Here is a 16846-nt window from a genome sequence, read left to right as displayed (position 1 = left end):
CTGGTTTTCTTCCCTAGTCAATTCAGCTAATCTGCTAAGACTCAAATAATAATAATTCTACCCTCACAAACTCTTCCCATTCGCTTCCCTCTTGCCCTTTCCTTTTGCGCTGTCCTAAATCTACCCTCTCTTCCTTTAAAGCAGGTCAAGGAAACAGAGTCCGCATTCTTAATTAGTCCCTCTTTCCTCCACACTAATAAAAACAGAGGATAATTTCTCTCTGGTTTCAATAACTGCTAGCTGTTGTACAAAATTGTAGGAGACATAATGCAGATCAAGATGCCGTCTTGAAGTGGAGCAAGAGAACAAGCAGTGCCATAATAAGCAGATTTTAATGATTTACTATAAATCAGCATTTTTTTGCCCTGTCAGGCAGATTGAGGAGGCCGACAGCTCTTCACATGTCTGCCTCACAAATGCCTTCCTGATGAATCATGTGCTTTGAATCACTGATCACAACATTCAAACGGCACATCCAAATAATGAGGGAAACATTTCCTTCCCGGCTTTACAACTGGCCTCGGATGCCAGGAGTAACTGTTCAGAGTAGCATGGTAGTTAAACACCAGAACCGAGACTGTCTTGGTTGGGAGACAGGAATAATCGCTACATCTTCCAGGTTAGCTTACTAGTATGTTCCCATACCCCCACTTACTGAGTTGAGATGCTTTTCAAGGAATTACTCTGAAGAATTTTCAGCCTGAAGGACCCACACGGAACAAGTATAAGTTTAACAAAATAGCAAAGCTAGGAAGGGACCTTGGAGTTTTTCTAGTCCAACCTCCTGCTCAAGCAGGAAACTCTACATCATTTCATACAAATGGTTGTCTAATATCTTCTTTGAAACCTCCAAGTTCGGAGCACTTACAACTTCTGAAGGCAAGTAAGTAGTAAGGCCACACTTGGAATATTGCATTCAGTTTTGGTCACCACGATGTAGAAAAGATGTGGAGACTCTAGAAAGAGTGCAGAGAAGAGCAACAAAGATGATTAGGGGACTGGAGGCTAAAACATATGAAGAACAGTTGCAGGAATTGGGTATGTGTAGTTTAATAAAAAGACGGACTAGGGGAGACATGATAGCAGTGTTCCAATACCTCAGGGACTGCCCCAAAGAAGAGGGAGTCAAGCTATTCTCCAAAGCACCTGAGGGCAGGACAAGAAGCAATAGGTGGAATCTAATCAAGGACAGAAGCAACCTAGAAATAAGGAGAATTTCCCTGATAGTTAGAACAATTAATCAGTGGAACAGCTTGCCTCCATAAGTTGTTAATGCTCCAACACTGGAAGTTTTTAAGAGATTGGACAGGCATTTGTCTGAAATGGGATAGGATTTCCTGCCTAAGCAGGGGGTTGGACTTGAAGACCTCCAAGGTCCCTTCCAACTCTGTTATTCTATTCTATTCTAAGTTTGGAAGATGAACAAATTGTTCATTCCACAAGTGTTCTAACTGTCAGGAAATTTCTTCTTGCTTCTAAGTTGCTTCTCTCTTCTTCCTTCTCTATCATTCTATTGGAAAAGTGGTAAGACAGAGGGTTTAGGAACTTTTAAATAGTGGTTGTGAAGAACTGGCGGAATCATCTCTCAGGAAGAACCAACAAAACAAGGGGGCTATTATAATCAAGATTAACCGATAGAGAAGATTCATTTATTAGATTTATGGGCTGCCCATCTCATCTGGAGGAGAAAGAGGCTGCAACCTACATCTCCTACAACTCCAACTTGATTCCAAGTATCATTAGAAATGAACTAAGCCATAGTTGGTTTATTAAGAGAGTGGAGGAAGGTAAAACTTGAGTTGAAGGAGGTAAAACTCTTAATTGTGATGATGGACAGTTTCTCCTTCCAATCTGTAATGATCACGAACCTTCTCCATACAGCTATGATCCTTCTGAAATATTTTTTTTAGTTTTCACCGTTGATTATTCTTGAACCCATGTAACATTGTTATAGAGTTTCTGAGGTTCTGGCATATACTATCATTTTAAAGGTAGAACCGAGGTGGCGCAGTGGTTAGGGTGCAGTACTGCAGGCCACTGCAGCTGACTGTTATCTGCAGTTCAGTGGTTCTAATCTCAACGGCTCAAGGTTGACTCAGCCTCCCATCCTTCCGAGGTGGGTGAAATGAGGACCCAGACTGTGGGGGCGATATGCTGACTCTGTAAACCGCTTAGAGAGGGCTGAAAGCCCTATGAAGCGGTATATAAGTCTAACTGCTATTGCTATATCGGGAATGTCTTTGGGTGGACAGCAACTTTGAGCATCAACTGAACATTACTTAAATGCTCGCTTTATATATATTTTAGATCCAAATCAATATTTATTACAGTTACAGACTTGCATTTGGGAATAGGATGGAGTCATTTGGAAAAAAAAAATTAAAAATATCATGGACGTAAAGCATAAAAAACCATATAAAGTAACAGAGCTAAAAAAAACCCTCCTAAAACTATCTATAATAGAAGGTATGAAAAGATATAAAAAACTGAGCATCTACAAAGAGATTTAGTAAAGCACGGGGCAAGGTTCTATGGATATATTTGAGAGAATGTACCTATCGGGTTACAGAAAGACTAATATCAGCCAGAAAATGAGAGTCCAATTTCTTCTCACTTGGCTGGAAAAAAGCCTCTTATCTGGGACCCCAGAGAGCCAACCACGGTGGGTTAACCTTCCCCAGTGGGGTATCTTGTGAATACATTGTCTCTACAACTGCCCAAATCCCCTTACACCTGCAGATATCCACAGCATTATCACAAGTATCTGCCTTGGAGATTTGGCTTTCTCTTCCATATACACTGTGAATACCACAAAGAAATTTGATATGAATGCTTTTCTTTGTGTTCATTTCATTTCAAATGCACACACCTTTCTTAAAAAAACAACTCCCCATATTCAAAGCCAATCAAAACACAGTCTCCACCAGGGGAGTCATCACGTGTCAACTTGTAAAGCATTCCTGGCCTGCTCTTGAGTTGCCATAGGCAGGAGGGGGGGGAGAACTGATGGAGCAGTTCAGTGGTGGGATTCAAATAATTTAACAACCGGTTAATGACCAGCAGGTAGGTGGGGCTTGGTGGTCATGTGACTGGGTGGGCATGGCCAACTCAACATCATTCACGTTGATGGGCGCTTCACCTTAGCTGTTACAATGTAATAAGGGTTAACCAGAGAGGCAGTTTCTGTAAGCAGGGCAATAAAGATTAGGCTAGAAACAACACCAGAATGTTTCCTTCCTGCCTTCCTTACAGGGTTAGCCCTGTAAAGTGGAAAAAAACAAAATGAGATTTCTTCCAACAACCGGTTCTCTGAACTGCTTAGAAAGTTACCAACCGGTTCTCCCGAGTAGGTGCAAATTGGCTGAATCCCACCACTGGAGCAGTTCATCAGCCATGACCAGAAGCACATTCCATGCACACTTTTCTCAAGGCTGTGTCTCAGGTCACCAGAGCCCGCTGGAGAGATGTGTTTCCACCAGGGGTGTCAAACTCGTCATAACATGTTGTCATGTGACGTATCATGGCTTTTCCCCCTTTGCCAAACCGAGGGTGGGCGTGGCCAGCACTTTACCCATCCGGGCTGTGAGTTGGATACCCCTGGTCTTTACCATAACAAATTTATTATAAATCCATTTTTTGTTCATTTCATTTCCAGTGCACACACCTTTCTTAAATACTACCCATATCAAAAGCCCGTCAAAACACAGTCCCCACATGAAGAGTAAGGTAAAGGTAAAGGTACCCCTCGTGCATGTGTGCTAGTTGTTCCAGACTCTAGGGGGCAGTGCTCATCTCTGCTTCAAAGCCAAAGAGCCAGCGCTGTTCGAAGATGTCTCCGTGGTCATGTGACTAAATGCCGAAGGCACACGGAATGCTGTTATCTTCCCAGCAAACATGGTTCCAATTTTTCTACTTGCATTTCTACATGCTTTCAAACTTCTAGGTTGGCAGAAGCTGGGACAAGTAACAGAAGCTCACTCTTTCATATGGCACTAGGGATTCGAATCGCTAAACTGCCGACTTTTCTGATCGACAAGCTCAGTGTCTTAGACACTGAGCCACCGCATCCCTAATCACATGAAGAGTTAATCTTACATAAGCATGACTTTCCCTAGGTAGCCTCCTGTTACCTGCATCCTTTGGATATTTTGAGACTAATTATTAAGTGGCTTTCATTTAGTGTGAGTTAAAGTGAGTTTGCAAACAAATTTAACATCTGTCCTGAGAATTGGTCCTATCTCCTTGTCAGAGAGTGTAAGACATGGTGGTCTGACCCAGCTCAAATTTCATCCTGATGGCAGTGATCTTTACTCTAGCTGTCAAAACGATCAGTCTCTGTAAACACTGTTGAAATACATGTTATTCTCCTCTCAGAGGGAATAACCTTTTATGCAGGTGGATTCTATTCTGTTCCCTAAATATCCTGGTAGACTACAAGTAGCAGGGCCTGGAGGTAAATACACCAAAATACTTTTTGCAGTGTTTTGAAATGGAAAAGCTATCCAGCTTGACCTTAGCTATATCTTCTGGTTCACCAACAAAAGGGCGACCGACAAAAGCGCACCCGACTAAACCGCGATGACAAAACCGCGAGTTCTAAACCGCACCAACGAATGAGTGCTGAAGCGCGCTGAAAACAGCGAGCCGACAGAAGCGCGCTCTAAACCTAACCCTAAATCTAACCCTAAATCCAGGGGTGGGTTTCAACCAGTTCGCGGCGGTCCCTGCGAACCGGTTGGTCGGCGAACCCGGAAGTAAGTAACTTCTGGGAACGGCAAAGAGCCCACCCACCCGCGGTCCTTACCCAGTTTTGACGAGTTCTGTGCTTCCACGCATACGCAGGACGCATACAGCGCCTGTGTGATCCTCCAGGAGCAGCTGGAGCATCGCACAGATGCTAGTATGCATGCGTGCACCGCGCGCGTGCACGAGGACGCCGCCAGCCCCGTTCCAACCGAACCGGTTGGAATGGGGCGAGAAACCCACCCCTGCCTAAATCTAACCCTAAACCTAACCCTAAACCTAACCCTAAACCTAACCCTAAATCTAACCCTAAACCTAACCCTAAACCTAACCCTAAACCTAACCCTAAACCTAACCCTGAACCTAACCCTTACCTTAACTTAAATTGCGCTGTTGTCGGCGCACTGTTGTCGGCATGCTGTTGTGGGCACGTTGATGATGTCGCGGTTTTGGCGACGTGGTTTCGTCGGCACGCTTTAGTCGAGCGGACATTTGTCGGGTCACGATATCTTCTAAGGGGCAGGGGAAGGTGTGGGCTGCTGGGGGTTCACAGGGGTTCGGGAGAACCTCTAGCTAAGATTCTGTGCAGTTTGGAGAACCCCAAATCCCACTCTTCGCTGGCTACACCCACGTCTCCCCTCCCGGGAGTCCCCACATGGCCCGTTTTGGATGTAGGTAAGTGCAGGGGGCGCACGGAGGCTGGGGAAGGGCAAAAAATGGGCCATTGCACTCAAAAGTCAAAAAAGAATTCATCAGATCAGTTTTAGTTTATAGATTCTATGTCCGCTGTTCATTTTGGCCCCTTATTTCTCTCAATCCAGCTGTGCTTCCCCCCCCCCCCGCTTCAAATTTACCTCAGCCTTCCTCTTACAAAAGATGCTAAACAGTCAGAACTTCGCTATGGAGAGGAAAGAAGGAAAAAAGCATATTCCCATCTTGCCTATAACAATGTACTCTACATGGGGCTGCCCTTGAAGAGCATCCGGAAGCTCCAGTTGATGCTAAATGCAGCAGGCCGCAAGGTTTTGTGCAGATCCTGGTGTGCACATGAATCGCTTTTCCTGCAGGAGCTGCATTGGTTGCCGATTTGCTTCCGGGTGCAATTCAAAGTGCTGGTTGTCACCTTTAAAGCCCTTCATGGCTTGGGACCAGGTTATCTGAGTGACCATTTCTTGCCAATCACTTCTACCTGACCCATCAGATTGGGGAGGCAGGGAATGCTGCAGGTCCCATCCCCAAGGAAGATACACTTGGTGGTACACAGAAGAAGGCCTTCTCAGTGGTGGCTCCCTCTCTCTGGAACATCATTCCGCCAGACCTGGTTCTGCTAGAGGGCCTGGGGAACCCAGAGTGGGATGGAGCCCATTAAATGGCTTGTTTGATCAACTGTTGCTGGGGCAGGAGGTGGGGAGTGATTTTATTACATTAATTTATTTTGATTTTTTATTAGTTTTACTGTTTTTAGGTGTGGTTTTTATATTCTGTAAGCCGCCTTGAGTAACCATGGCCAAATAGGTGACAATATAAATTTAATAATAGATAGATAGATAGATGATAGATAGATAGATAGATAGATAGATAGATAGATAGATAGATAGATAGATAGATAGCGATAGCGATAGCGATAGCAATAGCAATAGCAATAGCAATAGCAATAGCAGTTAGACTTATATACCGCTTCATAGGGCTTTCAGCCCTCTCTAAGCGGTTTACAGAGTCAGCATATCGCCCCCACAGTCTGGGTCCTCATTTCACCCACCTCAGAAGGATGGAAGGCTGAGTCAACCTTGAGCCGGTGAGATTAGAACCGCTGAGCTGCAGATAACAGTCAGCTGAAGTGGCCTGCAGTACTGCACTCTAACCACTGCGCCACCTCGGCTCCAGCTAGATAGATGATAGACAGACAGACAGACAGACAGAAAATAAATACATAAATAAATAAATATTTCTTGTGGAGAAAAACAACCTTGGATGAGAAAGAGAGAGAGAGAGAGACAGAGAGAGAGACAGAGAGAGAGAGACAGAGAGAGACACAGACACAGACAGAGAGAGACAGATACAGACACAGGCATCTGTGTAGCCTTTTTGGAAATGTTGTACTTCACAGAGAGCTAAAAATCTAGTTTTATTTTAGCAAGCTGCCAGAAGTAGACAAAATGGGCGAAAATCTGATGCACCACAATTAAATAGGATTTCCCCCCCTTCTTCTTTACTCTGGAGCAAATCACAATCTCTCTCTTTTCCTCTTTTTTTTTTGCCTTGCCTTCCCCCCTTTTTCCCCCTGCAGTGAATTTAAAACATAACAGCGTCTAATTCAAAGCTGTATTTTCCAAAGCAAATCCATTTGTTTAATTTTAATACGAACATACTTAATTTCATGGTCATTTGGTTAAAGCTGTTATATTTCTTAATGTGATACTCGTTGGAAGCAGTGGTCATCCTGCGAGGGGCAGGGACGAGGCGGGGAGGGGACCTTCAGGGAAACAGGAATATAAGAAAAGAAAGGACCATCGAACCATTTTGTATGACCCAAGGATAGATTTGATTCACATATTTCTTTTTTTTTAAAAGAAACTATTTCTTCTTTTTTTGTAATCTTTTTTTTAAAAAAATCTGGCTTATTACTTTGGGATTGGGGAGGTTACAAAAACATGAACCCCTTAAAATGCATCTTTAGCATCTCTCTTCAAAAGCATAATTAGATATTTATTTCAGGCATACCAATATCTTTGCAGCGGCTAATAAGATGCAGCCCATTTGAATATTAATATAATAAATGATTAAATTAAACAGCAAGATTCAGACTCAGAAATAGCCTTTATAGATCCCAGGGGGTCAGTAAAACGGTATTCCGTTTCTTCCTACAGTTAACATAGTACAAGGGACATGAATGCGTAAAGCAATATTTATCTTATGAAACATGGGGTGTTCTATCGGGCTTTCCGGTTTTATGGCTCCATGGTCTGAATTGGAGTCCCGGGATGAATGGCTTGTGGCGGGACCCCATAGCTACACTTCCCATTCCAGTGGTTTTGGGGTATCAAAGGGATGCATAGCTCCTTTGGCTGATCGACATGACAAGCAGACCCAAACTCGGGTTGACAATCTTTGGCATGTGATTGGATCCTTCTGGAAGGAGTTGTCACCAATGGTGGGCTTCAAATAATTTAACAACGGGTTCTCTGCCTTTAATGACCAGCTGCGTAGGCGGGGCTTGGGGGTCATGTGACTGTATGGGTGTGGCCAACTCAACATCACTCACATCGATGGGCGCTTCATCTTAGCTGCGACAATGTAATAAGGGTTAACCGGAAAGGCAGTTTCTGTAAGCAGGGCAATAAAGATTAGGCTAGAAACAACACCAGAATGTTTCCTTCCTTACAGGATTAGCCCTGTAAAGTGGGGAAAAACAAAAGGAGGTTTCTTCCAACAACTGGTCCTCTGAACTGCTTAGATTAGAAAGTTAACTGGTTCTCCCGAATAGGTGAGAACTGGCTGAATCCCACCACTGGTCACCATCAAGGAAATGATTTCCAGTTTGGTTGTTTGAATAGCAATAGCAGTTAGACTTATATACCGCTTCATAGGGCTGTTAGCCCTCTCTAAGCAGTTTACGAGTCAGCATATTGCTCCCAACAATCCGGGTCCGCATTTTACCCACCAGGAGGATGGAAGGCTGAGTCAACCTTGAGCCGGTGAGATTTGAACAGCCGAACTGCAGAACTGCAGTCAGCTGAAGTAGCCTGCAGTGCTGCACTCTAACCACTGCGCCACCTCGGCTCTGTATATTACTGCATACTTATTATTTATAATGTGGACCAACTCAACTGCAAAGTTCACAGCTGACTTGGTGGACTTTAGTTTCTTTTTTTCCCCCCATATCACATTATCAATTGCTAGATGAAAGGAAAATATACAAAGCTGATGGTTGCAATTGGCTGTTATCTTCTCATATTTTTATGAAAACTGCATGGACCTAAAATAATGTTTTCCCTTCCCTTTTTTCTATCTCCCTTCCCCTCCTCCCTTCCCCCTTCCTTCCTTTTCTCCCTCTTCTTTCTTTCCTCCCTTCCTGCAGACACACAATTGGGGTCTTCCAATCAGTCATGACTCCTGGCATCTGCCTGGACAAGCCCCTTCAGTTTTCTTGGCAGGATTTCAGTAATATTTGCTCTTGCCTGCTTCGTGGGGCTGAAGAGGAGTGACTTGTCCCAGGTCACCAAGTTGGCATTGCCCCTAAGGTGGGACTAGAAGTCACATCTTCCAGTTTTTTAGCCTGAAGCCTTTAACCACTACACCAGTGGTGGGTTGCAAAAAATTTTACTATCGGTTTGGGTGAGCTCCTGCATGCATTTGCGCACGTGAGCAATGTTTCTGCACATGCGCAGAAGGGTCCGGGTGGGTGGGTGGGTGGGGCCTCATGCTGCCACTACTACTGGTTCGACTGAACTGGGCTGAACTGGGAGCAACCCAGCATTGCACTACACCAAGCTGGCCCTTTTCAGTATTTTATTTTGACCAAAGTCACTTAATATAAACCACACTATCAAAACATACCTTTCCCGATTTAAAAAAAACCCCATAGATATGTACTTAATTTCAGATAATTTCAGATAAAAAGCTGCAGTCCTGCATCCAGGCAGCTTAAATGCCGTAGGAATCTCGGCAATGTAAGGATTTTTAATGGGTACAGGACTGGTCTTTGAAGAAAGAGTAGGAAGAATTATGTACAATTTTGCTCTCTGAGTCAATCAGCTTGTTGGAAGTCATTCTATTCCTCCTTCCTTTTTTCTTTTCTTTTTTTAATCTTGGAGCTTTTTATCCTTTTTTCAACAGAAGAGTTTCTAAAAAGAAAACCGGCTCCACTGAGATTTGCAAAAAATCTGTCTCCTTTATCTGCAATAGCCCCAAACAATGGAAACTGCATTCAAAGGTAAGATGGTAAGACACATCCAATAAGCATTAAGTCTCTCGCAGGTCACTGGGAGGGGGGGAAAATTCCTTTGAATGTCCACAGACTATTTTATTATTCTCAGCAACCAAAAATCTCACAGTACAATCTCTCTAAGGTACAACATTGGCAGGAAGGTAATGGATAAACATGCAACTGGATGGGGAAGACTATACTGTCTAAATTCAATAAAAGAAAAGTAAGGCGAAAACTCAAAGATAAGTGGTCTAAAGTAAATCAAAACAAATCATTTTACCAAACTTTATTCACATCTGATACCATTTTTAGAAATTAAGGTCAGTTTTGTGGAACTAATAGGGAGTTATACCTATATATCTTGGACACCATGACAATGCTAGGGAGGAAGATTTATACACTGTGGTTTCAGATGCAGAAAAAAGATATGAAAGATCAAATGGAAGTCCATGATAACAAATGAAAAATGGTCCCAGAAGCCCATAAATTAATTGAGAAAAGAAGGTTGTCATTATTTGAACATGCTTTAAAATAAGGTATGGGGTCCAGATGGCAGAGAATAGATAGGCCAACAAAGTTTGAGTAATTGATGACTTAAAAATAAAACAAGATCTTAAAGAAATGAATCACGTAGGGAGAAATGAATCACGTTGGGTGAGTTAGAAAAGGAATATTAGATAGAAAAAAGACTCTCTCTCTCTCTCTCTCTCTCTCTGTTTCACTCTCTCTAAAAAAGAAAGAAAGAAAAATAAAACCAAACAAAGCATCCAATAGTAAGTTACTGCCAAATCAAAGTAGAGGGAAATGAACGTTTTTATATTTATCCTATCTAAATAAATATCTGCAATAAAAAAAAAAAATCTCAGCCGGCAATTTGTTTTCCATTAGGGCTCCATTTCAATTGTAATTTCATTAACCTCTTCCGTGTTGACTTTACAGTTTTTTTTTTTGACCATCTAAGGATTATAAAGAATGTACTCAGAAAAAAAAATTAGCAAAGCCCACCACCATAAAAATCACAATTAGCATTTTGTTAACCTTTTGGGCCATTCTGAAGAGGCCCTACGCTAGGAGTCATCTTAAAACCACCGTGTTTTATTGTCGGCGGGGATAGTGTCATATTTATTTCCAAGAAAATAAATTTCTAACTGCAGAAGTGCTTCCTTCACTGAATTTACCATCAGCAGGTCAAGTGGCTCAGTAAAAAAAATAAAAATAAAAATGGAGAAAGTATATTCTTCAACTAGGTCAAGCAAAGGTTACCCATGTGATGAAATGAACCAATATTGACATTTTTGACTTCCTGAAACACCCCAATTAAGCACATTTTTGATCTCAGTTATAGAATGTATCTATAAATAATGCATCTAAATGTATCTATAAACATATATAAATATGGATATGGGTAGACCTTTCGAAGGCCACTCAATGGTTACAGGTTCCCAAAAATCTCATTTTTTGTAGACTTTATACATTATGCACTGTCAATCATGTTTCTCATATCACAACTGACAGCATATGACTATATAAACACTGTCTGAAAACTATACATAATAAAAAAATTAGTAGGTATTTCATTCAATGAGAAATGTCCCACCATTGCCACCCAATTTGCTTCCATTCAAAAAGAGGATTTACCTACCAACCATCCAGACAACCAATTAAGAGATTCCTATAAAATGCATAAAATTTATTAAACAGATAACTCTGGTGAATATAAAAATTGTTCTGTTATATTATGCTTTGCACACGCACCTACAGATATTAGATACCTCAATTCAAAAGAAATGAGAGGAATAGATATTCTAGAATATTTCCAATATATTAAGCACCTCTTTCAAACTGATTTCACCCATTTGTATTCTTTAAAAAAAAAAGACAAGTGGCATAGCTTTTCTAGAAAGTTTATCTCTTTAAAAATAAAAATGGAAAGTTGTGTGACCGGAATTCCTCTTCATATTCCAAATACTCTGCATGTTAAAGAAAATAGCAACACAGGAATGATAACATTGGATAAACCTATTGCTTATGATCTCGCTATCTCCCAATCTATATGCAGGCCGTGTATTCTTGGAGAAAACTAGAATGCATTTCAGATAAATACAACCTATAATTAGTTTTCATTGACGTGAAAAGATACTATTACAACTAGATAGGCTACCAGAATGCCTCCACAAACACCAACAAGCAGTCAAAAGACATGATGAAAACCCTTCATTACCCAACACATGGGCAGATCTAACCATAGTTTCAACAGAGGAAGTGTAACCATCCTAGACCAAGTCAAGTCCAAAAATGCTAGAGAATTCCTGGAAGCATGTCATTCTGACAAATCAGCCATCAACAAGCACATAAATACAAACAACATCTACATACCATTCAAAAGAGATAACCAACAAGCCAAAAAGGGAAAGAAAAAGACCAGAATACCTCCTTACCAGCAATCACTATCCTGATGAGCAGGGATTAACATCAGATTAACAATCAAGAAGTAAACAATAGTCAATTAAGAAACTGGCAAGCAAGTAAACACATTTACTGATAAGTACACAGCCCAACCAAAGAACTACCAAGGCCACTCCCACCAACAGTAACAAAGCAAACCTCTAGAACAGGGGTGTCAAACTCAATTTCATTGAGAGCCGCATCAGGGTTGTGTTTGACTTCAGGGGGGCCATGGTGGGCGTGGCTGGGGTGGGTGTGGCCAGCTCAATATCATTCATGTTGGGGGTGGCCCAACCGCTTTGCCAGTGAAAACGGGCTCCTTAGCTCCGTTTTTGGCCGTGACGGCCTCCTGCAACCAGCTATCAGCAAAAATGGAACTCACAAGGATGCACACAGCCTTCCCGAGCTCCGTTTTCATTGGCAGAGGCACTGCGGGCTGGTCCTTTTCTGTTTCCAAGGCACCACCACAGGCGAGATCTAAACATCCCACCAGCCGGATCCGGCCCCCAGGGCTTGAGTTTGACACCCCTGTTCTAGAATGTAACCTGTGATCCAACCTCACTCCCTACTAGCACTGATGATGTTACTTAGTTTGGCAATGAAATATCTGTAGGAAAGTGGTGGGTTTCAAAAATTGTGGGAACCTACTCTTTGGAATCTACTTTGTGGGAGCGGCTTGCCACCCATGTGACCGGATATGAAATTATGAATAGTACTTAGATCGGTCCAAGTAGCTATTCAGAAGTTAGTGGTTAGAAGCAATTGTAAAGCAAGATATGGAATTAAAACCAGAAATATTTTGTTGGCTATTTGAAAGGGAGTATAATATATATTTAATTTTACACATGTTAGCAGCTGCTGGAATTGTGTTTGTGGCCTGCTTTCTGGGTCTACTGGTGGAACCTCTTCTAACTGGTTCGGTAGATTTGACGAACCGGTTCTACCGAATAGGTGCGAACTGGTAGGAACCCACCTCTGCTGTAGGAAAACCAGCAAGCTCAGAGAGCACCAAGAACTCCTCTTTTCAACCCTGAGCTGCAAAATATTCTCCTCTATCAGTACCCCATAAGAGGTACAGCAAACACAAAGTAGAGGAGCTTAAAAAGAATAGCAGTGAGAAGCTTCCAAAAGCATGTTAAATAAGAATAAGGATTTCCTCATTCTTTTCCATTTAATTCCTCTCAAGGCTTCTCCTTTTATCAGTGCCTCGCAGAAGTGCACAGGGAAATGAATGTTCAGAAGAACGCTCAATTCAAACGTGAATTAGGCAAGGCTGCACAACTTCAACCTCCCCGCTGTTCAATATCATAGACAAGGCTATAATGAGAGAACTTTTTGACGAGGGAAAGATACCCTATGACGAAGCCTATGACACCACCGGTTTCTTTTCCACCAATGACAGTAGTAGAACATTTGCCAAAAAAAAGTGATGCAGAGACCTTGCATGATATAGGAAATGTTGCCCATTCATACAATCTGAAAATTAAAGCCAATGAAACAAAGGGCTTCACAAGTAATGGTTCACTGCCTGCTGTCTATCTCAACGGAGTTTAAATAGAGAAAGTTAACCAAGTTAAATACCTGGGATCATTGATGGAAGAATGGAAACCAGGAGCAGAAGTCCACAAGAGGATTGGTCAAGCCATCTTTTGTCTTTGGATCATAAAGCGGGTGCCTGGGTAGGAAACAAAATATTTCGGTGAAAACCAACCTTACTCCATGGACCTGAAACATAAGTGCTATTCAAAGCAGACTTAAACAAGCTTGACATTATCCTAATCCGTTGCTTGTAGCATATACTGGAAATCTCCCGGCATAACTCTTTCAAGAATTATACAATTTGACTGAGAGGTAGCAAGCAATCTACAACTGAAGATGAACTTCTAAAGTGTCCCTTAAGAAGGTTTGGACACTTACACAAAGTAGTAGAACATCCCCTTTCTTAGATGCTACTGTGGAGAAAGTGAACCCCCCTCCCCCCAATAGAAGGTCCATAAAAAAAAAATACAGGCAAAGCAAACTGAGGTCTTGAAGAACCCAAAACTCAACTTAAATGATGTGAAACAGAGAGTCATAAATCCATAAATCTCAAACTTTCCAAAATTGGACAGTCCTGTTCTAGAAAGTTATAATGACATAAATACATATGTACATGCATATGTAAGCTTACTGTATTGCTGTTATGTTTTATTATATGTACTATCTACACTCCAATTATGGTGCGCGGTGGCTCAGTGGCTAAGACAATGAGCTCGTCGATCAGAAAGGTTGGCAGTTTGAATCCCTAGTGCTGCGTAACAAAGTGAGCTCCCATTAGTTGTCACAGCTTCTGCCAACCTAGCAGTTCGAAAGCATGTAAAAATGTAAATAGAAAAATAGGAACCACCTTTGGTGGGAAGGTAACAGCATTCCGTGTGCCTTCGGAGTTTAGTCATGCCGGCCCCATGACCACAGAGACGTCTACGGGCAGTGCGGGCTCTTTTGCTTTGAAATGGAGATGAGCACCGCCCCCTAGAGTCAGGAACAACTAGCACATGGGTGTTTTGCAACTAGCACATGGATGTTTGTGAGGGAAACCTTTACCTTTACCTTTACCTTATATACATACACCAGAGGTTGGTTCCTACCAGTTCGCACCTATTCGGTAGAACCAGTTCGTCAAATCTCCTGAACCGGTTAGAAGAGGTTCCACCAGTGGACCCGGAAAGCAGGCCACACCTAAAGAAGAGTTTCCAAATTTTTTTGAAACCCACCACTGGTCCTTGGATATGATTATTCTACACTATCATGCTCATATTTATAAAACTCAGTTCCTCTGTGAAAGGTAAGGATGACTCCTGCGTTTGTGGTGCAATCAGAACATTGCGTGTGTTGAAGTTGTTTTAACACAAACCAAAGATGCCTTTTAAAAAACAAGTTTACCTCATATTCTTATGCATGCCAGTGCTGTGTGTGAGGTAATTTAAGGTGGTTCTGACAAGTGTCGTTGGCATCTTCATATCCGGTCACATGGGTGGCAAGCCACTCCCATCCGGTCACATGGGTGGCAAGCCACTCCCACAAAGGAGGCCACACCCACAGAGTAGGTTTGAACAATTTGTGAAATCCACCACTGACATACACATATACATGTGTATGTAACATTACTGTATTGCTCTTATGTTTTATTAGATGTGCTACCTACGTTCCAATGGGATTGAAATGGTGCCTACATTTCGTAAATATCTAAATATATAACTAATCCTGTGTTGGCTCAGGAGTTTCCTTTACTCTTCCAGACCCACTTGCTTTCATGTATTTTGCAGTTTTCAGTCCTTTCCTGAAATGCCTTGAAATGAAGGGATTGAATGTGAGTGGTTGGGCAAGGGGAAAGAGGAAGCAGATATGCTTTGATTTTTAGTGCATTTGCCAGATTTAGAGTCGATTTAGAGCAGAAACCAAACTTAAGCCCTAAAGAACACATTAAGCATCACAACTGTAGGACGAGGCAGAAGGAAGGATCAAATGACAGCCAGCATAGCTACTGTTTCATCCAGAAATGGATTCACCTTGGAGAGCTGATTTTGGAATTTCGCGAAAAGGCAGCAGATTGTGAGCTATTAGCCATTAGCACTTTATTATGATGCCATTTCTATTGCCAGGGAAAGGAAAGAGAGATTTGTAGGATTTTTCTGCATTAGATGCCAATAAACATATTGGCTAAGAATGTGGAGGGCTGAAATCTAGTCCATTCCAAAGATGGCATCAGAGAAGATAACTTTGGAGCCTCTCACAAGTTCTCTTTCTTTCTTAAGGTGCGCTGGGATATATGAGATCCTCCTAGAACATGGGGGTTGCAGTTCAAAAGATTTTGGAGGAATCACACTGGGGAAAGGGGGAGTGGTGCAGTGGCCTAGAGGCGTTGCTCTTGCCTCTGAGGCTATGAGTTCAATCCTAGGTAGAGGCAGATATTTCTCTCTTTGGGCACACTGAGAATAGATCTGCTGAACAAAACTCCGCATTGGTAACAGGAAAGGCATCTGGCCCTTAAATCACTCTGCTATCTCCATTCAGTTGCCCAGGCTCCACCCCGCAAGGGATTATGGGGTCACTAAAAGATGATGATGATGATGATGATGATGATGATGATGATGATGATGATGATGATGATGATGACGGTGACATTGGAGAAAGGGGAAGGTGGGGGAAGAGACTTTATTAAGTCCATATGACCAATCCAGAAAACAGAGGACTTTGAGAGTGAAAGTCCGTTCTCTGAGCCTGTGGGCTGGTTTCTGAACATTTCATTACCAAGCTAGGTAACATCTGTTAGGTAAGCTCCCCGTTGGAAGAGCGAGTGCGTTCAGAGAAGCGTTGTGAGAGTTGTGTTGGAGAACACACAAACCAGCATACAGAGACACTGAAGTTTAAATAGGCTTTTACTTTCATGGAAATAGAGGTATCAGAATCCATCAAATAGTCCAAGTCATATACGGATAGGACAGTCAGTCATCAAGGTCTTTCAGTTAAGGGATAATCCAAATAACATAGTCCATAATCATATAATCAGTTCAGTACTCAAATTTGCTAGCAGTTGCAAAACTTACAATAGCTCACGGCACTTTCTAACAGCCAGCTTCCAAAACACTCAGATCAGATCAGCCCAGCATCTAACGAAACAGAGAGCTAACAGTCATTCTGGCTCCCTCTTATGGCCGATTGAGGAAAACAGCAACCAATCACATTTTACAG

This window comes from Thamnophis sirtalis, unplaced genomic scaffold (assembly GCF_051295495.1).
Source record: "Thamnophis sirtalis isolate CommonGarterSnake01/CBP01778 unplaced genomic scaffold, rThaSir2_p1.2 scaffold_14, whole genome shotgun sequence".
Lineage (NCBI taxonomy): Eukaryota > Metazoa > Chordata > Lepidosauria > Squamata > Natricidae > Thamnophis > Thamnophis sirtalis.
This window is presented reverse-complemented; position numbering follows the sequence as displayed.